The sequence below is a fragment of the Rhinolophus sinicus genome, chromosome 11 (assembly GCF_057876585.1).
Source record: "Rhinolophus sinicus isolate RSI-liver-muscle chromosome 11, RSI-T2T, whole genome shotgun sequence".
NCBI lineage: Eukaryota > Metazoa > Chordata > Mammalia > Chiroptera > Rhinolophidae > Rhinolophus > Rhinolophus sinicus.
In genome coordinates, this window is record NC_142511.1 from 27,370,264 (window position 1) to 27,392,363 (window position 22,100).

Below are 22,100 nucleotides of genomic sequence, written 5' to 3' on the forward strand. Positions count from 1 at the left end.
CCCGGCCCTCTCGTACTCCCGTCCCCCCATCTTCCGGTCACCCCTTCCCCCCGTCCCACATGCCCCCGTCTCCCAGACCCCCCGTCCCCCGGTTCTCCCAGTTCCAACGGTCTCCCTGTCCCCCTGCCACCCTTCCCCCATCTCCTGGTACCCCGTCCCCCGGTACCCCCGCCCCGGGTTCCTACAGTCCCACCGTTCTCCCTGTCCCCCCCCTTACACCCGTCTCCCGGTCCCCTGTCCCCCGGTCCTCCCATCCCCCGGTCCCCCTGTCCCCCCCGTTCTGTCTGTCGGTCCCTGTCCTGCGGGGACTCTAGTCCCTCTGCCCGCACAAGAACCCAGGATTTGGCGAGGCCAAGAAGGAACACCAACAGAGCCACGGATAGGGGGCACATAGCACCATGTCTCACGGGCGGCTGGCTTGGAGACACGGCAAGCCGGAGCCGCCCGATCCCCAACCTGCCGGACGATTCTCTGCCAACCAACAGACCCACCAAGCCGGCCCACTGCAGTCCGCGCCCCTCTGCAATTTGCAGTCCACCATCCGCGCTTCCTACCTTGGCCACCGCAGCTCTGCCAGTGGCCAATGGCCAACTGGCAACAGCTGATGGCCAAGCGGTAACAGCTGATGTCCGTGCAGCCCCCACGCAGCACCCCTCCACGCGAGGCCCAGAGCCTGGAAAGTGCTCTCTGCAAGTCTGTCCCCACAGTCCCCGTCTGTCTCTCTCCGCCTACCTCTTGCTCCGTCTCTGGCCTTCTCTCATCCTCTCTCTCAACACCCTGGGTCAGGAGAGGTGATGTGTAGCCAGTGAAGTGACCAGTGATCGGGCGGGACGCCGGTCGCTGATGAGGGGCGAGGGCCCAGACAGAAGGCTGTGTGACGAAGGGTGGCGGCAGTCTGGAGGTGCTGCCCCCTGGTCGCGGGTGGCTCTCCCTGGCTTTGGGCCAGTGGGTGGGGCCGGCCAGGGCCAGGGCCTGGGTTGCACGTCCCTAGGGTGGAGGGGACTGAGAGGACCCTGCGACCCCCTCGGTGGCCCTGAGTGGTGGGGACAGCACAGCAGCAAGGGGGGTGTGCGGTTGTGGGGCTGGGGGGGGGGATGAGAGGGGTTGGGGTAGGGGGCGTGGTAAAAGCCATTCCGGGCGTGGGGAGTCCCAGGATGCCAGGGTGCCCAGACATATGTCACAGTCAGGGAAGTGACAGAGGCCTGTGGAGCCACTGGGGGGCGCGAAGGGGCCTCACTGCGGGCCAGGAGTAGCTCGTCGCCCACACCAGCGGCGACCGGAGGAGGCGGGGAGCGGGCGGGAGGCACTCGGGCAGACATGCTCGCCACCCGAGCGGCCCAGCAGCATGGCACGTGCGCTCAGGAGGCAAGTCGGGAGCAGGCTCTTGGAGTGCCGGGAGCCGGGTCCCAGTGCCTAAGGCCATACCACCCTGAACGCAGCAGATCTCGTCTGATCTCGGAAGCGAAGCAGGGTCTGTCCTGGTTAGTACTTGGATGGGAGACCGCCTGGGAATACCTGTTGGCTTTTGCTAGCGTCTCCTTTTGCATCGCCGCTCCGGCGTGGCTCCCTCTGCAGCCTCCCAGCCAGCCGCAGGTCCCCCTGACCAGCAGAGGGTCAGCCGCCCGGCACTACAAGCTGGCAGCCCCGGCCGCACACCAGGCCCGTGGGCCAGGGCTCCCCCCACACACCCTCCTCTCAGTCCTCTTCGGTCCCGCAGGCCGTCATCGCGAATCCTTCGCCGACTCGCGGTCGCCGCCACCGCCGCCTGCGCCAAAGCCACCGCCACCACCGGGCTCCCCCCCCCCCCACACCCCCACCCCCCCCCCCCCCCGCCAGCGCTGCCCTCGCCCCCGCCCCTGTCCCCGCCCCCGCCGCCGCCACCGCCAAACTCCCTCAAACTCCCTCCTGTGCTCTCCCCACCTCGGCCGCCAGCACCGCGCTCCCCATCTCCGCCACCAGTGCTGCCCTCTCCCCCACCCCCGCCCCCGCCGCCGCCATATCCGTACTCCCTCAATTCCCTCCTCCGCTCTCCCCGCCTCCAGCACCGCCATCTCCCCCGCCCCCGCCCCAGACCCCCGCAGCCACCATCGCCATACTCCCTCAGTCTCCCGCCTCTGCTCTCCCGGCCTCCGCCGCCAGCACCGCCCTCACGCCCTCCCCAGCCCCCGCTGCCGCCATTGCCGCACTCCCTCAATTCCCTCCTCTGCTCTCCCCGCCTCCAGCACCGCCATCTTCCCCGCCCCCGCCCCAGCCCCCGCCGCCACCAATGCCATACTCGCTCAGTCTCCCGCCTCTGCTCTCCCGGCCTCCGCCGCCAGCACCGCCCTCACGCCCTCCCCAGCCCCCGCCGCCACCGCCGCCGCCATCGGCCCCCGTGTCCCAGCGCCCACCGTCAAAGCCCCCATTGTCGCCGCCGCCATCGTCGCCCTGGCGCCATCCACGCGGTTGCCATCGCCTACCTCGCCACCCTCCCCTGCCTCCGCCGCCGCCGCCGCCGCCGCAGCCGCCCCCGCCGCCGCCGCGGGATCCTCCCACAACTCCCAGGCCCAGGGTTGCCTGCTGGTGCAGGCCTCCACCAGCCTTGGGGCTGCGGTTGGGGGTAAACCTGGTGGCGGTAGGGGGGCGGGTTGTATGCCGGTCTGGGTGCGGGGAGTCCCAGGATGCCAGAGTTCCACGACTTCTGGCACCATCAGGGAAGTGGCAGTGTCCCATGGAGCCCCGGGTGGCGCGAAGGGGCCTCGCTGTCGGCCAGGAGTAGCCCGCCGCCCACGCCAGGGGCATTAGGAAGAGGCGGGGAGCCGGACTGGGGGGGGACGCGGTGCTGGCAGAGCCGGCCCGCGGGTCGATGCTCGCCACCGGAGCGGCTCATCTGCATGGCGGGCGCTCACGAGACAGGCCGGGAGCAGGCTCTTGGGGCGCGGGAGCCGGGTCCCAGCGTCTACGGCCATACCACCCTGAACGCGCCCGATCTCCTCTGAGCTCGGGAGCTAAGCAGGGAGGGGCCTGGTTAGTACTTGCATGGGAGACCTCCTGGGAATACCTGTAGGCTTTTGCTCGCCTCTCCTTTTGCGCCGCCGCCCCGGCGTGCCTCCCTCCGAATCCCTGCCGCCCCTTGCCCCTCTGCAACCCCTGCAGCCGCCCAGCCAGCCGAAGGTCCCCCTGGCCAGAGGAGGGACAGCCGCCCAGCACTACAAGCTCGCATCCCCGGCCGCACACCAGGCCTGTCGGCCAGGGCTCCCCCCCTCTCCCTCTTCTTAGTGCTCTTCGCCGAGGCAGGCCGTCAGCCTGCAGCAGTCAGCCCCGTCTAGGTCGCCGCCGCCGCCACCGCCATCGCAGGGCTCCCTCTCGCTCCCCGACCCTGCCGCCGCCGCAACCCCCAACGCCCAAGCCCAGGGCTGCCTGCCGGCGCAGGCTTCCACCAGGCTCTCTCCATCCCAGGACGTGCCGGTCCTTTGCACCTCGGCCCGAGCCCAGGGGACGCCCATCCCTGCGCCTGCCCCTGGGCCCCGAGACACAGGATCGGCGTGTCCTCGGGCAAACGGGACGCCCACCCGCCCCGCCCCACCGGAGTCTTCTGTCTCCGCGGGCAGGCACCTCTCCCCACACCCCCGCGCGTCCCCTCCCGTCTCCCACAAGAGCCAGGAGCCCTCCCTTCCCGCCGGCCACGGTGTCCCCGACACAAAGGGCACAAAGAGCCGGGACAAACCAGGGGACGGCGGGAGCAGCACCCCAACACACCACGCGCCATCGACTCCAGGGGAGACCGCCACAAGGGAAGAGCAGGCACGCAGGCACACAATCCTCACAACCAGGGTGCCTGGGGGCTGCCACTCTCCTCCCGCGGGCGGGTCCCTGGGCGGGGCTCAGAGCCCACTGGCCCTCCGGAGACCCTGGCGGCCCGCCCCGGGGGCTTCAATGGTGACTGCCAACGCCAGGGCAATGCCTCCTTGGCGGAGCCCAGCCCCGGGCACGACCACACTCCGGTGGAGAAGCCACCACTTCAACACAGCCTCAGTGCGTCTGTCCCAGTCCGTGTGCCCGAATGTGCGTCCCTCCCACCCTCCCCCACCCCATGTCTGTCTGGCTCTGTGACGTGCCTGTTGGGTTCTGGCTCTGGCTCAGGAGCTCTCTCCCCGCGTGCCAGCCCCCTCTTTCTCTGTCTCTGTCCATGTCTCTCTGTATGTCTAGACACATACATGTACATATACGTGTATATTTCCATCTCGCTCCCTCTTACTCCTCCTCCCGTTCTGTCTGTCTGTCCCTGTCCTGCGGGGACTCTAGTCCCTCTGCCCGCACAAGAACGCAGGATTTGGCGAGGCCAAGAAGGAACACCCACAGAGCCACGGATAGGGGGCTCATAGCACCATGTCTCACGGGCGGCTGGCTTGGAGACACGGCAAGCCGGAGCCGCCCGATCCCCCACCTGCTGGCCGATTCTCTGCCAACCAACAGACCCACCAAGCCGGCCCACTGCAGTCCGCGCCCCTCTGCAATTTGCAGTCCACCATCCGCGCTTCCTAGCTTGGCCACCGCAGCTCTGCCGGTGTCCAATGGCCAACTGGCAACAGCTGAAGGCCAAGCGGTAACAGCTGATGTCAGTGCAGCCCCACGCAGTACCCCCGTCCCCCGGTACCCCCGTCTCCCCGTCACCCCTGTCTCCGTTCCCCCGGTTCCCCGTCTTCCTGTCCCCCGTCTCCCGGGTCCCCCGTCCCCACGTTCCACCATCCCCCCTATTCCGGTCCCCCCCGTCCCCTGTTCCCCCCGTCCCCTGATCCCCCTGTTCCCCCGTACCCCCATCCACCCTCTCCCAGTCCACCCGTCCCCCGGTGCCCCCGTCCCCCCAGTGCCCCATCCCCTGTCCCCCGCTCCCCCGTCCCCCCAGTCCCCCCACGCCCCTGGTCCACCCGTCCCCCATTCCCTCGTCTCCCGGTCCCCCCCTCCCCGGGTCCCCCGAACCCCGTTCCCCCGTCTCCCGGTCCTCCGTCTCGCGGTCCACCTGTCCCCCGGTCCCCCAGTCCCAACGTCTCCCCGTCCCCCCGTCCCTCCTTCGCCTGGTCCCCCCGTCCCCCCATACCCCCGGTCTCCCGTTCCCCGGTCCCCCGTCTCCTGGTCCCCCGGTCCCCCGGTTCCCCCGGCGCCCAGGCGCCCTTCTACCGGTCCCCCCGTTCCCCGGTCGCCCCGTCTCCCGGTCCCCAGTCTCCCGGTCCCCTGTCTCCCGGTCGCCCGGTCTTCCGGTCCCCCGGTCCTCCGTCCAGTGTTACCCCCTTCCCCCGGTCCCCCGGTCCCCCCATCTCCCTGTCCCTCTGTCTCCCGGTCCGGCCGCACACCCATCCCCCCGTCTCCCGGTCCCCCGTCTCCCGGTCGCCCGGTCCCCAGGTCCCCCGTCTCCCGGTCCCCTCATCCCCTGGACCCCCAACCCCCGGTCCCTGGTCCCCCGGTCCCCCAGTCCCCCGGTTCCCACATCGCCCTGGCCCCCGTCTACCGATCCCCCAGTTCTCCGTTCGCCCCGTCTTCCGGTCCTCCCGTCCCACAGTCTCCCGTCTCCCGGTGTCCCATCTCCCGGTCACCCCGTCCCCGGTCCCCCGTCTCGCGGTCCCCCGTCTCCTAGTCGCCCGGTTCCCCGGTACCCGATCTCCCGGTCCCCTCATCCCCCAGTCCCCCAACCCCCGGTCCCCCGGTCCCCCCGTCCCCCGGTCCCCGGTCCCCCGGTCCCCCCATCTCCCGGTCCACTGGTACCCCCGTCCCCCCAGTCCATTCATGCCCCTGGTCACCCCGTCGCCCGGTCCCCTATCCCCCGGTCCCCCCAACCTCCGGTCCCCCGGTCCGCGGGTCCCCTGGTCCCCCCATCCGCCGTTCCCCCGGTCCCCCCCGTCTCCGTTGCCCCGGTCCCCCCGTCCCCCGGTCCCCCCGTACCCCGGTCCCCCCGACCCTCCAGTCCCCCTGTCCCTCTGTCTCCCGGTCCACCCGTCACCCCGTCCCCCCGGCCCCAGGTCCCCCATCTCCCGGTCCCCCCGTCTCACGGTCCCCCGTTCCCCCGTTTCCCGGTCCCCCCCTCCCCATGTCCCTCGTCCCCCAGTACCCTCGTACTCCTGTCCCTCCATCCACCGGTCTCCTGGTCCCTCCGTCCCACCGTCCGCCAGTCCCACCGTCCTCTCATTCCCCCAATCCCCCAGTCCCCCAGTCTCCCTGTCCCCCAATTCCCCGGTCTCCCTTTCCCCTGGTACCGTGTCCCCCCATCTCCCGGTCCCCCCGTCCCCTGGTCCCACTGTCTCCCAGTACCCAGTCCCCCTGTCCCCCCGGTCCCCCGGTCCCCTTGTCCCCCCATCCCCCAGTCCCCCCGTCCCCCCGGCCCTCTCGTACTCCCGTCCCCCCATCTTCCGGTCACCCCTTCCCCCCGTCCCACATGCCCCCGTCTCCCAGACCCCCCGTCCCCCGGTTCTCCCAGTTCCAACGGTCTCCCTGTCCCCCTGCCACCCTTCCCCCATCTCCTGGTACCCCGTCCCCCGGTACCCCCGCCCCGGGTTCCTACAGTCCCACCGTTCTCCCTGTCCCCCCCCTTACACCCGTCTCCCGGTCCCCTGTCCCCCGGTCCTCCCATCCCCCGGTCCCCCTGTCCCCCCCGTTCTGTCTGTCGGTCCCTGTCCTGCGGGGACTCTAGTCCCTCTGCCCGCACAAGAACCCAGGATTTGGCGAGGCCAAGAAGGAACACCAACAGAGCCACGGATAGGGGGCTCATAGCACCATGTCTCACGGGCGGCTGGCTTGGAGACACGGCAAGCCGGAGCCGCCCGATCCCCAACCTGCCGGACGATTCTCTGCCAACCAACAGACCCACCAAGCCGGCCCACTGCAGTCCGCGCCCCTCTGCAATTTGCAGTCCACCATCCGCGCTTCCTACCTTGGCCACCGCAGCTCTGCCAGTGGCCAATGGCCAACTGGCAACAGCTGATGGCCAAGCGGTAACAGCTGATGTCCGTGCAGCCCCCACGCAGCACCCCTCCACGCGAGGCCCAGAGCCTGGAAAGTGCTCTCTGCAAGTCTGTCCCCACAGTCCCCGTCTGTCTCTCTCCGCCTACCTCTTGCTCCGTCTCTGGCCTTCTCTCATCCTCTCTCTCAACACCCTGGGTCAGGAGAGGTGATGTGTAGCCAGTGAAGTGACCAGTGATCGGGCGGGACGCCGGTCGCTGATGAGGGGCGAGGGCCCAGACAGAAGGCTGTGTGACGAAGGGTGGCGGCAGTCTGGAGGTGCTGCCCCCTGGTCGCGGGTGGCTCTCCCTGGCTTTGGGCCAGTGGGTGGGGCCGGCCAGGGCCAGGGCCTGGGTTGCACGTCCCTAGGGTGGAGGGGACTGAGAGGACCCTGCGACCCCCTCGGTGGCCCTGAGTGGTGGGGACAGCACAGCAGCAAGGGGGGTGTGCGGTTGTGGGGCTGGGGGGGGGGATGAGAGGGGTTGGGGTAGGGGGCGTGGTAAAAGCCATTCCGGGCGTGGGGAGTCCCAGGATGCCAGGGTGCCCAGACATATGTCACAGTCAGGGAAGTGACAGAGGCCTGTGGAGCCACTGGGGGGCGCGAAGGGGCCTCACTGCGGGCCAGGAGTAGCTCGTCGCCCACACCAGCGGCGACCGGAGGAGGCGGGGAGCGGGCGGGAGGCACTCGGGCAGACATGCTCGCCACCCGAGCGGCCCAGCAGCATGGCACGTGCGCTCAGGAGGCAAGTCGGGAGCAGGCTCTTGGAGTGCCGGGAGCCGGGTCCCAGTGCCTAAGGCCATACCACCCTGAACGCAGCAGATCTCGTCTGATCTCGGAAGCGAAGCAGGGTCTGTCCTGGTTAGTACTTGGATGGGAGACCGCCTGGGAATACCTGTTGGCTTTTGCTAGCGTCTCCTTTTGCATCGCCGCTCCGGCGTGGCTCCCTCTGCAGCCTCCCAGCCAGCCGCAGGTCCCCCTGACCAGCAGAGGGTCAGCCGCCCGGCACTACAAGCTGGCAGCCCCGGCCGCACACCAGGCCCGTGGGCCAGGGCTCCCCCCACACACCCTCCTCTCAGTCCTCTTCGGTCCCGCAGGCCGTCATCGCGAATCCTTCGCCGACTCGCGGTCGCCGCCACCGCCGCCTGCGCCAAAGCCACCGCCACCACCGGGCTCCCCCCCCCCCACACCCCCACCCCCCCCCCCCCCCCCGCCAGCGCTGCCCTCGCCCCCGCCCCTGTCCCCGCCCCCGCCGCCGCCACCGCCAAACTCCCTCAAACTCCCTCCTGTGCTCTCCCCACCTCGGCCGCCAGCACCGCGCTCCCCATCTCCGCCACCAGTGCTGCCCTCTCCCCCACCCCCGCCCCCGCCGCCGCCATATCCGTACTCCCTCAATTCCCTCCTCCGCTCTCCCCGCCTCCAGCACCGCCATCTCCCCCGCCCCCGCCCCAGACCCCCGCAGCCACCATCGCCATACTCCCTCAGTCTCCCGCCTCTGCTCTCCCGGCCTCCGCCGCCAGCACCGCCCTCACGCCCTCCCCAGCCCCCGCCGCCACCGCCGCCGCCATCGGCCCCCGTGTCCCAGCGCCCACCGTCAAAGCCCCCATTGTCGCCGCCGCCATCGTCGCCCTGGCGCCATCCACGCGGTTGCCATCGCCTACCTCGCCACCCTCCCCTGCCTCCGCCGCCGCCGCCGCCGCCGCCGCCGCAGCCGCCCCCGCCGCCGCCGCGGGATCCTCCCACAACTCCCAGGCCCAGGGTTGCCTGCTGGTGCAGGCCTCCACCAGCCTTGGGGCTGCGGTTGGGGGTAAACCTGGTGGCGGTAGGGGGGCGGGTTGTATGCCGGTCTGGGTGCGGGGAGTCCCAGGATGCCAGAGTTCCACGACTTCTGGCACCATCAGGGAAGTGGCAGTGTCCCATGGAGCCCCGGGTGGCGCGAAGGGGCCTCGCTGTCGGCCAGGAGTAGCCCGCCGCCCACGCCAGGGGCATTAGGAAGAGGCGGGGAGCCGGACTGGGGGGGGACGCGGTGCTGGCAGAGCCGGCCCGCGGGTCGATGCTCGCCACCGGAGCGGCTCATCTGCATGGCGGGCGCTCACGAGACAGGCCGGGAGCAGGCTCTTGGGGCGCGGGAGCCGGGTCCCAGCGTCTACGGCCATACCACCCTGAACGCGCCCGATCTCCTCTGAGCTCGGGAGCTAAGCAGGGAGGGGCCTGGTTAGTACTTGCATGGGAGACCTCCTGGGAATACCTGTAGGCTTTTGCTCGCCTCTCCTTTTGCGCCGCCGCCCCGGCGTGCCTCCCTCCGAATCCCTGCCGCCCCTTGCCCCTCTGCAACCCCTGCAGCCGCCCAGCCAGCCGAAGGTCCCCCTGGCCAGAGGAGGGACAGCCGCCCAGCACTACAAGCTCGCATCCCCGGCCGCACACCAGGCCTGTCGGCCAGGGCTCCCCCCCTCTCCCTCTTCTTAGTGCTCTTCGCCGAGGCAGGCCGTCAGCCTGCAGCAGTCAGCCCCGTCTAGGTCGCCGCCGCCGCCACCGCCATCGCAGGGCTCCCTCTCGCTCCCCGACCCTGCCGCCGCCGCAACCCCCAACGCCCAAGCCCAGGGCTGCCTGCCGGCGCAGGCTTCCACCAGGCTCTCTCCATCCCAGGACGTGCCGGTCCTTTGCACCTCGGCCCGAGCCCAGGGGACGCCCATCCCTGCGCCTGCCCCTGGGCCCCGAGACACAGGATCGGCGTGTCCTCGGGCAAACGGGACGCCCACCCGCCCCGCCCCACCGGAGTCTTCTGTCTCCGCGGGCAGGCACCTCTCCCCACACCCCCGCGCGTCCCCTCCCGTCTCCCACAAGAGCCAGGAGCCCTCCCTTCCCGCCGGCCACGGTGTCCCCGACACAAAGGGCACAAAGAGCCGGGACAAACCAGGGGACGGCGGGAGCAGCACCCCAACACACCACGCGCCATCGACTCCAGGGGAGACCGCCACAAGGGAAGAGCAGGCACGCAGGCACACAATCCTCACAACCAGGGTGCCTGGGGGCTGCCACTCTCCTCCCGCGGGCGGGTCCCTGGGCGGGGCTCAGAGCCCACTGGCCCTCCGGAGACCCTGGCGGCCCGCCCCGGGGGCTTCAATGGTGACTGCCAACGCCAGGGCAATGCCTCCTTGGCGGAGCCCAGCCCCGGGCACGACCACACTCCGGTGGAGAAGCCACCACTTCAACACAGCCTCAGTGCGTCTGTCCCAGTCCGTGTGCCCGAATGTGCGTCCCTCCCACCCTCCCCCACCCCATGTCTGTCTGGCTCTGTGACGTGCCTGTTGGGTTCTGGCTCTGGCTCAGGAGCTCTCTCCCCGCGTGCCAGCCCCCTCTTTCTCTGTCTCTGTCCATGTCTCTCTGTATGTCTAGACACATACATGTACATATACGTGTATATTTCCATCTCGCTCCCTCTTACTCCTCCTCCCGTTCTGTCTGTCTGTCCCTGTCCTGCGGGGACTCTAGTCCCTCTGCCCGCACAAGAACGCAGGATTTGGCGAGGCCAAGAAGGAACACCCACAGAGCCACGGATAGGGGGCTCATAGCACCATGTCTCACGGGCGGCTGGCTTGGAGACACGGCAAGCCGGAGCCGCCCGATCCCCCACCTGCTGGCCGATTCTCTGCCAACCAACAGACCCACCAAGCCGGCCCACTGCAGTCCGCGCCCCTCTGCAATTTGCAGTCCACCATCCGCGCTTCCTAGCTTGGCCACCGCAGCTCTGCCGGTGTCCAATGGCCAACTGGCAACAGCTGAAGGCCAAGCGGTAACAGCTGATGTCAGTGCAGCCCCACGCAGTACCCCCGTCCCCCGGTACCCCCGTCTCCCCGTCACCCCTGTCTCCGTTCCCCCGGTTCCCCGTCTTCCTGTCCCCCGTCTCCCGGGTCCCCCGTCCCCACGTTCCACCATCCCCCCTATTCCGGTCCCCCCCGTCCCCTGTTCCCCCCGTCCCCTGATCCCCCTGTTCCCCCGTACCCCCATCCACCCTCTCCCAGTCCACCCGTCCCCCGGTGCCCCCGTCCCCCCAGTGCCCCATCCCCTGTCCCCCGCTCCCCCGTCCCCCCAGTCCCCCCACGCCCCTGGTCCACCCGTCCCCCATTCCCTCGTCTCCCGGTCCCCCCCTCCCCGGGTCCCCCGAACCCCGTTCCCCCGTCTCCCGGTCCTCCGTCTCGCGGTCCACCTGTCCCCCGGTCCCCCAGTCCCAACGTCTCCCCGTCCCCCCGTCCCTCCTTCGCCTGGTCCCCCCGTCCCCCCATACCCCCGGTCTCCCGTTCCCCGGTCCCCCGTCTCCTGGTCCCCCGGTCCCCCGGTTCCCCCGGCGCCCAGGCGCCCTTCTACCGGTCCCCCCGTTCCCCGGTCGCCCCGTCTCCCGGTCCCCAGTCTCCCGGTCCCCTGTCTCCCGGTCGCCCGGTCTTCCGGTCCCCCGGTCCTCCGTCCAGTGTTACCCCCTTCCCCCGGTCCCCCGGTCCCCCCATCTCCCTGTCCCTCTGTCTCCCGGTCCGGCCGCACACCCATCCCCCCGTCTCCCGGTCCCCCGTCTCCCGGTCGCCCGGTCCCCAGGTCCCCCGTCTCCCGGTCCCCTCATCCCCTGGACCCCCAACCCCCGGTCCCTGGTCCCCCGGTCCCCCAGTCCCCCGGTTCCCCCATCGCCCTGGCCCCCGTCTACCGATCCCCCAGTTCTCCGTTCGCCCCGTCTTCCGGTCCTCCCGTCCCACAGTCTCCCGTCTCCCGGTGTCCCATCTCCCGGTCACCCCGTCCCCGGTCCCCCGTCTCGCGGTCCCCCGTCTCCTAGTCGCCCCCTTCCCCGGTACCCGATCTCCCGGTCCCCTCATCCCCCAGTCCCCCAACCCCTGTCCCCCGGTCCCCCCGTCCCCCGGTCCCCGGTCCCCCGTCCCCCCATCTCCCGGTCCACTGGTACCCCCGTCCCCCCAGTCCATTCATGCCCCTGGTCACCCCGTCGCCCGGTCCCCTATCCCCCGGTCCCCCCAACCTCCGGTCCCCCGGTCCGCGGGTCCCCTGGTCCCCCCATCCGCCGTTCCCCCGGTCCCCCCCGTCTCCGTTGCCCCGGTCCCCCCGTCCCCCGGTCCCCCCGTCCCCCGGTTCCCCCGACCCTCCAGTCCCCCTGTCCCTCTGTCTCCCGGTCCCCCCGTCACCCCGTCCCCCCGGCCCCAGGTCCCCCATCTCCCGGTCCCCCCGTCTCACGGTCCCCCGTTCCCCCGTTTCCCGGTCCCCCCCTCCCCATGTCCCTCGTCCCCCAGTACCCTCGTACTCCTGTCCCTCCATCCACCGGTCTCCTGGTCCCTCCGTCCCACCGTCCGCCAGTCCCACCGTCCTCTCATTCCCCCAATCCCCCAGTCCCCCAGTCTCCCTGTCCCCCAATTCCCCGGTCTCCCTTTCCCCTGGTACCGTGTCCCCCCATCTCCCGGTCCCCCCGTCCCCTGGTCCCACTGTCTCCCAGTACCCAGTCCCCCTGTCCCCCCGGTCCCCCGGTCCCCTTGTCCCCCCATCCCCCATTCCCCCCGTCCCCCCGGCCCTCTCGTACTCCCGTCCCCCCATCTTCCGGTCACCCCTTCCCCCCGTCCCACATGCCCCCGTCTCCCAGACCCCCCGTCCCCCGGTTCTCCCAGTTCCAACGGTCTCCCTGTCCCCCTGCCACCCTTCCCCCATCTCCTGGTACCCCGTCCCCCGGTACCCCCGCCCCGGGTTCCTACAGTCCCACCGTTCTCCCTGTCCCCCCCCTTACACCCGTCTCCCGGTCCCCTGTCCCCCGGTCCTCCCATCCCCCGGTCCCCCTGTCCCCCCCGTTCTGTCTGTCGGTCCCTGTCCTGCGGGGACTCTAGTCCCTCTGCCCGCACAAGAACCCAGGATTTGGCGAGGCCAAGAAGGAACACCAACAGAGCCACGGATAGGGGGCACATAGCACCATGTCTCACGGGCGGCTGGCTTGGAGACACGGCAAGCCGGAGCCGCCCGATCCCCAACCTGCCGGACGATTCTCTGCCAACCAACAGACCCACCAAGCCGGCCCACTGCAGTCCGCGCCCCTCTGCAATTTGCAGTCCACCATCCGCGCTTCCTACCTTGGCCACCGCAGCTCTGCCAGTGGCCAATGGCCAACTGGCAACAGCTGATGGCCAAGCGGTAACAGCTGATGTCCGTGCAGCCCCCACGCAGCACCCCTCCACGCGAGGCCCAGAGCCTGGAAAGTGCTCTCTGCAAGTCTGTCCCCACAGTCCCCGTCTGTCTCTCTCCGCCTACCTCTTGCTCCGTCTCTGGCCTTCTCTCATCCTCTCTCTCAACACCCTGGGTCAGGAGAGGTGATGTGTAGCCAGTGAAGTGACCAGTGATCGGGCGGGACGCCGGTCGCTGATGAGGGGCGAGGGCCCAGACAGAAGGCTGTGTGACGAAGGGTGGCGGCAGTCTGGAGGTGCTGCCCCCTGGTCGCGGGTGGCTCTCCCTGGCTTTGGGCCAGTGGGTGGGGCCGGCCAGGGCCAGGGCCTGGGTTGCACGTCCCTAGGGTGGAGGGGACTGAGAGGACCCTGCGACCCCCTCGGTGGCCCTGAGTGGTGGGGACAGCACAGCAGCAAGGGGGGTGTGCGGTTGTGGGGCTGGGGGGGGGGATGAGAGGGGTTGGGGTAGGGGGCGTGGTAAAAGCCATTCCGGGCGTGGGGAGTCCCAGGATGCCAGGGTGCCCAGACATATGTCACAGTCAGGGAAGTGACAGAGGCCTGTGGAGCCACTGGGGGGCGCGAAGGGGCCTCACTGCGGGCCAGGAGTAGCTCGTCGCCCACACCAGCGGCGACCGGAGGAGGCGGGGAGCGGGCGGGAGGCACTCGGGCAGACATGCTCGCCACCCGAGCGGCCCAGCAGCATGGCACGTGCGCTCAGGAGGCAAGTCGGGAGCAGGCTCTTGGAGTGCCGGGAGCCGGGTCCCAGTGCCTAAGGCCATACCACCCTGAACGCAGCAGATCTCGTCTGATCTCGGAAGCGAAGCAGGGTCTGTCCTGGTTAGTACTTGGATGGGAGACCGCCTGGGAATACCTGTTGGCTTTTGCTAGCGTCTCCTTTTGCATCGCCGCTCCGGCGTGGCTCCCTCTGCAGCCTCCCAGCCAGCCGCAGGTCCCCCTGACCAGCAGAGGGTCAGCCGCCCGGCACTACAAGCTGGCAGCCCCGGCCGCACACCAGGCCCGTGGGCCAGGGCTCCCCCCACACACCCTCCTCTCAGTCCTCTTCGGTCCCGCAGGCCGTCATCGCGAATCCTTCGCCGACTCGCGGTCGCCGCCACCGCCGCCTGCGCCAAAGCCACCGCCACCACCGGGCTCCCCCCCCCCCCACACCCCCACCCCCCCCCCCCCCCCCCCCCGCCAGCGCTGCCCTCGCCCCCGCCCCTGTCCCCGCCCCCGCCGCCGCCACCGCCAAACTCCCTCAAACTCCCTCCTGTGCTCTCCCCACCTCGGCCGCCAGCACCGCGCTCCCCATCTCCGCCACCAGTGCTGCCCTCTCCCCCACCCCCGCCCCCGCCGCCGCCATATCCGTACTCCCTCAATTCCCTCCTCCGCTCTCCCCGCCTCCAGCACCGCCATCTCCCCCGCCCCCGCCCCAGACCCCCGCAGCCACCATCGCCATACTCCCTCAGTCTCCCGCCTCTGCTCTCCCGGCCTCCGCCGCCAGCACCGCCCTCACGCCCTCCCCAGCCCCCGCTGCCGCCATTGCCGCACTCCCTCAATTCCCTCCTCTGCTCTCCCCGCCTCCAGCACCGCCATCTTCCCCGCCCCCGCCCCAGCCCCCGCCGCCACCAATGCCATACTCGCTCAGTCTCCCGCCTCTGCTCTCCCGGCCTCCGCCGCCAGCACCGCCCTCACGCCCTCCCCAGCCCCCGCCGCCACCGCCGCCGCCATCGGCCCCCGTGTCCCAGCGCCCACCGTCAAAGCCCCCATTGTCGCCGCCGCCATCGTCGCCCTGGCGCCATCCACGCGGTTGCCATCGCCTACCTCGCCACCCTCCCCTGCCTCCGCCGCCGCCGCCGCCGCCGCCGCCGCAGCCGCCCCCGCCGCCGCCGCGGGATCCTCCCACAACTCCCAGGCCCAGGGTTGCCTGCTGGTGCAGGCCTCCACCAGCCTTGGGGCTGCGGTTGGGGGTAAACCTGGTGGCGGTAGGGGGGCGGGTTGTATGCCGGTCTGGGTGCGGGGAGTCCCAGGATGCCAGAGTTCCACGACTTCTGGCACCATCAGGGAAGTGGCAGTGTCCCATGGAGCCCCGGGTGGCGCGAAGGGGCCTCGCTGTCGGCCAGGAGTAGCCCGCCGCCCACGCCAGGGGCATTAGGAAGAGGCGGGGAGCCGGACTGGGGGGGGACGCGGTGCTGGCAGAGCCGGCCCGCGGGTCGATGCTCGCCACCGGAGCGGCTCATCTGCATGGCGGGCGCTCACGAGACAGGCCGGGAGCAGGCTCTTGGGGCGCGGGAGCCGGGTCCCAGCGTCTACGGCCATACCACCCTGAACGCGCCCGATCTCCTCTGATCTCGGGAGCTAAGCAGGGAGGGCCCTGGTTAGTACTTGCATGGGAGACCTCCTGGGAATACCTGTAGGCTTTTGCTCGCCTCTCCTTTTGCGCCGCCGCCCCGGCGTGCCTCCCTCCGAATCCCTGCCGCCCCTTGCCCCTCTGCAACCCCTGCAGCCGCCCAGCCAGCCGAAGGTCCCCCTGGCCAGAGGAGGGACAGCCGCCCAGCACTACAAGCTCGCATCCCCGGCCGCACACCAGGCCTGTCGGCCAGGGCTCCCCCCCTCTCCCTCTTCTTAGTGCTCTTCGCCGAGGCAGGCCGTCAGCCTGCAGCAGTCAGCCCCGTCTAGGTCGCCGCCGCCGCCACCGCCATCGCAGGGCTCCCTCTCGCTCCCCGACCCTGCCGCCGCCGCAACCCCCAACGCCCAAGCCCAGGGCTGCCTGCCGGCGCAGGCTTCCACCAGGCTCTCTCCATCCCAGGACGTGCCGGTCCTTTGCACCTCGGCCCGAGCCCAGGGGACGCCCATCCCTGCGCCTGCCCCTGGGCCCCGAGACACAGGATCGGCGTGTCCTCGGGCAAACGGGACGCCCACCCGCCCCGCCCCACCGGAGTCTTCTGTCTCCGCGGGCAGGCACCTCTCCCCACACCCCCGCGCGTCCCCTCCCGTCTCCCACAAGAGCCAGGAGCCCTCCCTTCCCGCCGGCCACGGTGTCCCCGACACAAAGGGCACAAAGAGCCGGGACAAACCAGGGGACGGCGGGAGCAGCACCCCAACACACCACGCGCCATCGACTCCAGGGGAGACCGCCACAAGGGAAGAGCAGGCACGCAGGCACACAATCCTCACAACCAGGGTGCCTGGGGGCTGCCACTCTCCTCCCGCGGGCGGGTCCCTGGGCAGGGCTCAGAGCCCACTGGCCCTCCGGAGACCCTGGCGGCCCGCTCCGGGGGCTTCAATGGTGACTGCCAACGCCAGGGCAATGCCTCCTTGGCGGAGCCCAGCCCCGGGCACGACCACACTCCGGTGGAGAAGCCACCACTTCAACACAGCCTCAGTGCGTCTGTCCCAGTCCGTGTGCCCGAATGTGCGTCCCTCCCACCCTCCCCCACCCCATGTCTGTCTGGCTCTGTGACGTGCCTGTTGGGTTCTGGCTCTGGCTCAGGAGCTCTCTCCCCGCGTGCCAGCCCCCTCTTTCTCTGTCTCTGTCCATGTCTCTCTGTATGTCTAGACACATACATGTACATATACGTGTATATTTCCATCTCGCTCCCTCTTACTCCTCCTCCCGTTCTGTCTGTCTGTCCCTGTCCTGCGGGGACTCTAGTCCCTCTGCCCGCACAAGAACGCAGGATTTGGCGAGGCCAAGAAGGAACACCCACAGAGCCACGGATAGGGGGCTCATAGCACCATGTCTCACGGGCGGCTGGCTTGGAGACACGGCAAGCCGGAGCCGCCCGATCCCCCACCTGCTGGCCGATTCTCTGCCAACCAACAGACCCACCAAGCCGGCCCACTGCAGTCCGCGCCCCTCTGCAATTTGCAGTCCACCATCCGCGCTTCCTAGCTTGGCCACCGCAGCTCTGCCGGTGTCCAATGGCCAACTGGCAACAGCTGAAGGCCAAGCGGTAACAGCTGATGTCAGTGCAGCCCCACGCAGTACCCCCGTCCCCCGGTACCCCCGTCTCCCCGTCACCCCTGTCTCCGTTCCCCCGGTTCCCCGTCTTCCTGTCCCCCGTCTCCCGGGTCCCCCGTCCCCACGTTCCACCATCCCCCCTATTCCGGTCCCCCCCCGTCCCCTGTTCCCCCCGTCCCCTGATCCCCCTGTTCCCCCGTACCCCCATCCACCCTCTCCCAGTCCACCCGTCCCCCGGTGCCCCCGTCCCCCCAGTCCCCCCCACGCCCCTGGTCCACCCGTCCCCCATTCCCTCGTCTCCCGGTCCCCCCCTCCCCGGGTCCCCCGACCCCCGTTCCCCCGTCTCCCGGTCCTCCGTCTCGCGGTCCACCTGTCCCCCGGTCCCCCAGTCCCAACGTCTCCCCATCCCCCCGTCCCTCCTTCGCCTGGTCCCCCCGTCCCCCCATACCCCCGGTCTCCCGTTCCCCGGTCCCCCGTCTCCTGGTCCCCCGGTCCCCCGGTTCCCCCGGCGCCCAGGCGCCCTTCTACCGGTCCCCCCGTTCCCCGGTCGCCCCGTCTCCCGGTCCCCAGTCTCCCGGTCCCCTGTCTCCCGGTCGCCCGGTCTTCCGGTCCCCCGGTCCTCCGTCCAGTGTTACCCCCTTCCCCCGGTCCCCCGGTCCCCCCATCTCCCTGTCCCTCTGTCTCCCGGTCCGGCCGCACACCCATCCCCCCGTCTCCCGGTCTCCCGTCTCCCGGTCGCCCGGTCCCCAGGTCCCCCGTCTCCCGGTCCCCTCATCCCCTGGACCCCCAACCCCCGGTCCCTGGTCCCCCGGTCCCCCAGTCCCCCGGTTCCCCCATCGCCCTGGCCCCCGTCTACCGATCCCCCAGTTCTCCGTTCGCCCCGTCTTCCGGTCCTCCCGTCCCACAGTCTCCCGTCTCCCGGTGTCCCATCTCCCGGTCACCCCGTCCCCGGTCCCCCGTCTCGCGGTCCCCTGTCTCCTAGTCGCCCCGTTCCCCGGTACCCGATCTCCCGGTCCCCTCATCCCCCAGTCCCCCAACCCCCGGTCCCCCGGTCCCCCCGTCCCCCGGTCCCCGGTCCCCCGGTCCCCCCATCTCCCGGTCCACTGGTACCCCCGTCCCCCCAGTCCATTCATGCCCCTGGTCACCCCGTCGCCCGGTCCCCTATCCCCCGGTCCCCCCAACCTCCGGTCCCCCGGTCCGCGGGTCCCCTGGTCCCCCCATCCACCGTTCCCCCGGTCCTCCCCGTCTCCGTTGCCCCGGTCCCCCCGTCCCCCGGTCCCCCCGACCCTCCAGTCCCTCTGTCCCTCTGTCTCCCGGTCCCCCCGTCACCCCGTCCCCCCGGCCCCAGGTCCCCCATCTCCCGGTCCCCCCGTCTCACGGTCCCCCGTTCCCCCGTTTCCCGGTCCCCCCCTCCCCATGTCCGTCGTCCCCCAGTACCCTCGTACTCCTGTCCCTCCATCCACCGGTCTCCTGTTCCCTCCGTCCTACCGTCCGCCAGTCCCACCGTCCTCTCATTCCCCCAATCCCCCAGTCCCCCAGTCTCCCTGTCCCCCAATTCCCCGGTCTCCCTTTCCCCTGTTACCGTGTCCCCCCATCTCCCGGTCCCCCCGTCCCCTGGTCCCACTGTCTCCCATTACCCAGTCCCCCTGTCCCCCCGGTCCCCCGGTCCCGTTGTCCCCCCATGCCCCAGTCCCCCCGTCCCCCCGGCCCACTCGTACTCCCGTCCCCCCATCTTCCGGTCACCCCTTCCCCCCGTCCCACATGCCCCCGTCTCCCAGACCCCCGTCCCCCGGTTCTCCCAGTTCCAACGGTCTCCCTGTCCCCCTGCCACCCTTCCCCCATCTCCTGGTACCCCGTCCCCCGGTACCCCCGCCCCGGGTTCCTACAGTCCCACCGTTCTCCCTGTCCCCCCCCTTACACCCGTCTCCCGGTCCCCTGTCCCCCGGTCCTCCCGTCCCCCGGTCCCCCTGTCCCCCCGTTCTGTCTGTCGGTCCCTGTCCTGCGGGGACTCTAGTCCCTCTGCCCGCACAAGAACCCAGGATTTGGCGAGGCCAAGAAGGAACACCAACAGAGCCACGGATAGGGGGCTCATAGCACCATGTCTCACGGGCGGCTGGCTTGGAGACACGGCAAGCCGGAGCCGCCCGATCCCCAACCTGCCGGCCGATTCTCTGCCAACCAACAGACCCACCAAGCCGGCCCACTGCAGTCCGCGCCCCTCTGCAATTTGCAGTCCACCATCCGCGCTTCCTAGCTTGGCCACCGCAGCTCTGCCAGTGGCCAATGGCCAACTGGCAACAGCTGATGGCCAAGCGGTAACAGCTGATGTCCGTGCAGCCCCCACGCAGCACCCCTCCACGCGAGGCCCAGAGCCTGGAAAGTGCTCTCTGCAAGTCTGTCCCCACAGTCCCCGTCTGTCTCTCTCCGCCTACCTCTTGCTCCGTCTCTGGCCTTCTCTCATCCTCTCTCTCAACACCCTGGGTCAGGAGAGGTGATGTGTAGCCAGTGAAGTGACCAGTGATCGGGCGGGACGCCGGTCGCTGATGAGGGGCGAGGGCCCAGACAGAAGGCTGTGTGACGAAGGGTGGCGGCAGTCTGGAGGTGCTGCCCCCTGGTCGCGGGTGGCTCTCCCTGGCTTTGGGCCAGTGGGTGGGGCCGGCCAGGGCCAGGGCCTGGGTTGCACGTCCCTAGGGTGGAGGGGACTGAGAGGACCCTGCGACCCCCTCGGTGGCCCTGAGTGGTGGGGACAGCACAGCAGCAAGGGGGGTGTGCGGTTGTGGGGCTGGGGGGGGGGGATGAGAGGGGTTGGGGTAGGGGGGCGTGGTAAAAGCCATTCCGGGCGTGGGGAGTCCCAGGATGCCAGGGCGCCCAGACATATGTCACAGTCAGGGAAGTGACAGAGGCCTGTGGAGCCACTGGGGGGCGCGAAGGGGCCTCGCTGCGGGCCAGGAGTAGCCCGTCGCCCACACCAGCGGCGACCGGAGGAGGCGGGGAGCGGGCGGGAGGCACTCGGGCAGACATGCTCGCCACCCGAGCGGCCCAGCAGCATGGCGCGTGCGCTCAGGAGGCAAGTCGGGAGCAGGCTCTTGGAGTGTCGGGAGCCGGGTCCCAGTGCCTAAGGCCATACTACCCTGAACGCAGCAGATCTCGTCTGATCTCGGAAGCGAAGCAGGGTCTGTCCTGGTTAGTACTTGGATGGGAGACCGCCTGGGAATACCTGTTGGCTTTTGCTAGCGTCTCCTTTTGCATCGCCGCTCCGGCGTGGCTCCCTCCGAACCCCTGCCGCCCCTTGCCCCTCTGCAGCCTCCCAGCCAGCCGCAGGTCCCCCTGACCAGCAGAGGGTCAGCCGCCCGGCACTACAAGCTGGCAGCCCCGGCCGCACACCAGGCCCGTGGGCCAGGGCTCCCCCCCCACACCCTCCTCTCAGTCCTCTTCGGTCCCGCAGGCCGTCATCGCGAATCCTTCGCCGACGTGCGGTCGCCGCCACCGCCGCCTGCGCCAAAGCCACCGCCACCACCGGGCTCCCCACACCCCCCCCTCCCCGCCAGCGCTGCCCTCGCCCCCGCCCCTGTCCCCGCCCCCGCCGCCGCCACCGCCAAACTCCCTCAAACTCCCTCCTGTGCTCTCCCCACCTCGGCCGCCAGCACCGCGCTCCCCATCTCCGCCACCAGTGCTGCCCTCTCCCCCACCCCCGCCCCCGCCGCCGCCATATCCGTACTCCCTCAATTCCCTCCTCCGCTCTCCCCGCCTCCAGCACCGCCATCTCCCCCGCCCCCGCCCCAGACCCCCGCAGCCACCATCGCCATACTCCCTCAGTCTCCCCCCTCTGCTCTCCCGGCCTCCGCCGCCAGCACCGCCCTCACGCCCTCCCCCGCCCCCGCTGCCGCCATTGCCGCACTCCCTCAATTCCCTCCTCTGCTCTCCCCGCCTCCAGCACCGCCATCTCCCCCGCCCCCGCCCCAGCCCCCGCCGCCACCAATGCCATACTCGCTCAGTCTCTCGCCTCTGCTCTCCCGGCCTCCGCCGCCAGCACCGCCCTCACGCCCTCCCCAGCCCCCGCCGCCACCGCCGCCGCCATCGGCCCCCGTGTCCCAGCGCCCACCGTCAAAGCCCCCATTGTCGCCGCCGCCATCGTCGCCCTGGCGCCATCCACGCGGTTGCCATCGCCTACCTCGCCACCCTCCCCTGCCTCCGCCTCCGCCGCCGCCGCCGCCGCAGCCGCCCCCGCCGCCGCCGCGGGGTCCTCCCACAACTCCCAGGCCCAGGGTTGCCTGCTGGTGCAGGCCTCCACCAGCCTTGGGGCTGCGGTTGGGGGTAAACCTGGTGGCGGTAGGGGGGCGGGTTGTATGCCGGTCTGGGTGCGGGGAGTCCCAGGATGCCAGAGTTCCACGACTTCTGGCACCATCAGGGAAGTGGCAGTGTCCCATGGAGCCCCGGGTGGCGCGAAGGGGCCTCGCTGTCGGCCAGGAGTAGCTCGCCGCCCACGCCAGGGGCATTAGGAAGAGGCGGGGAGCCGGACTGGGGGGGGACGCGGTGCTGGCAGAGCCGGCCCGCGGGTCGATGCTCGCCACCGGAGCGGCTCATCTGCATGGCGGGCGCTCACGAGACAGGCCGGGAGCAGGCTCTTGGGGCGCGGGAGCCGGGTCCCAGCGTCTAAGGCCATACCACCATGAACGCGCCTAATCTCGGAAGCTAAGCAGGGTCGGACCCAGTTAGTACTTGGATGGGAGACCGCCTGGGAATACCTGTAGGCTTTTGCTTGCCTCTCCTTTTGCTCCGCCGCCCTGGCGTGGCTCCCTCCAAAACCCGGCCGCCCCTTGCCCCTCTGCAGCCGCCCAGCCAGCCAAAGGTCCCCCTGGCCAGGGGCCCGTCAGCCCCCCGGCACGACAAGCTGGCAGCCCCGGCCGCACAGCAGGCCGTCGGCCAGGGCTCCCCCCCCACATCCTCTTCTTAGTCCTCCTCACTGAGGCAGGCC

At 70.6% G+C, this 22,100-nt stretch overlaps 7 pseudogenes; all 7 read left to right on the forward strand.

Annotated features, from left to right (window-relative positions):
* Positions 1 to 1,411: 1,411 nt before the first annotated feature.
* LOC148756806 (5S ribosomal RNA) lies at positions 1,412 to 1,531 on the forward strand (annotated as a pseudogene).
* A 1,405-nt stretch (positions 1,532 to 2,936) lies between these two features.
* LOC148756807 (5S ribosomal RNA) lies at positions 2,937 to 3,056 on the forward strand (annotated as a pseudogene).
* Positions 3,057 to 7,758: 4,702 nt separating this feature from the next.
* On the forward strand, positions 7,759 to 7,878 carry LOC148756808 (5S ribosomal RNA; annotated as a pseudogene).
* A 1,233-nt stretch (positions 7,879 to 9,111) lies between these two features.
* On the forward strand, positions 9,112 to 9,231 carry LOC148756809 (5S ribosomal RNA; annotated as a pseudogene).
* Positions 9,232 to 13,931: 4,700 nt separating this feature from the next.
* Positions 13,932 to 14,051, forward strand: LOC148756810 (5S ribosomal RNA; annotated as a pseudogene).
* A 1,417-nt stretch (positions 14,052 to 15,468) lies between these two features.
* LOC148756811 (5S ribosomal RNA) lies at positions 15,469 to 15,588 on the forward strand (annotated as a pseudogene).
* Positions 15,589 to 20,238: 4,650 nt separating this feature from the next.
* Positions 20,239 to 20,358, forward strand: LOC148756812 (5S ribosomal RNA; annotated as a pseudogene).
* Positions 20,359 to 22,100: the final 1,742 nt, after the last annotated feature.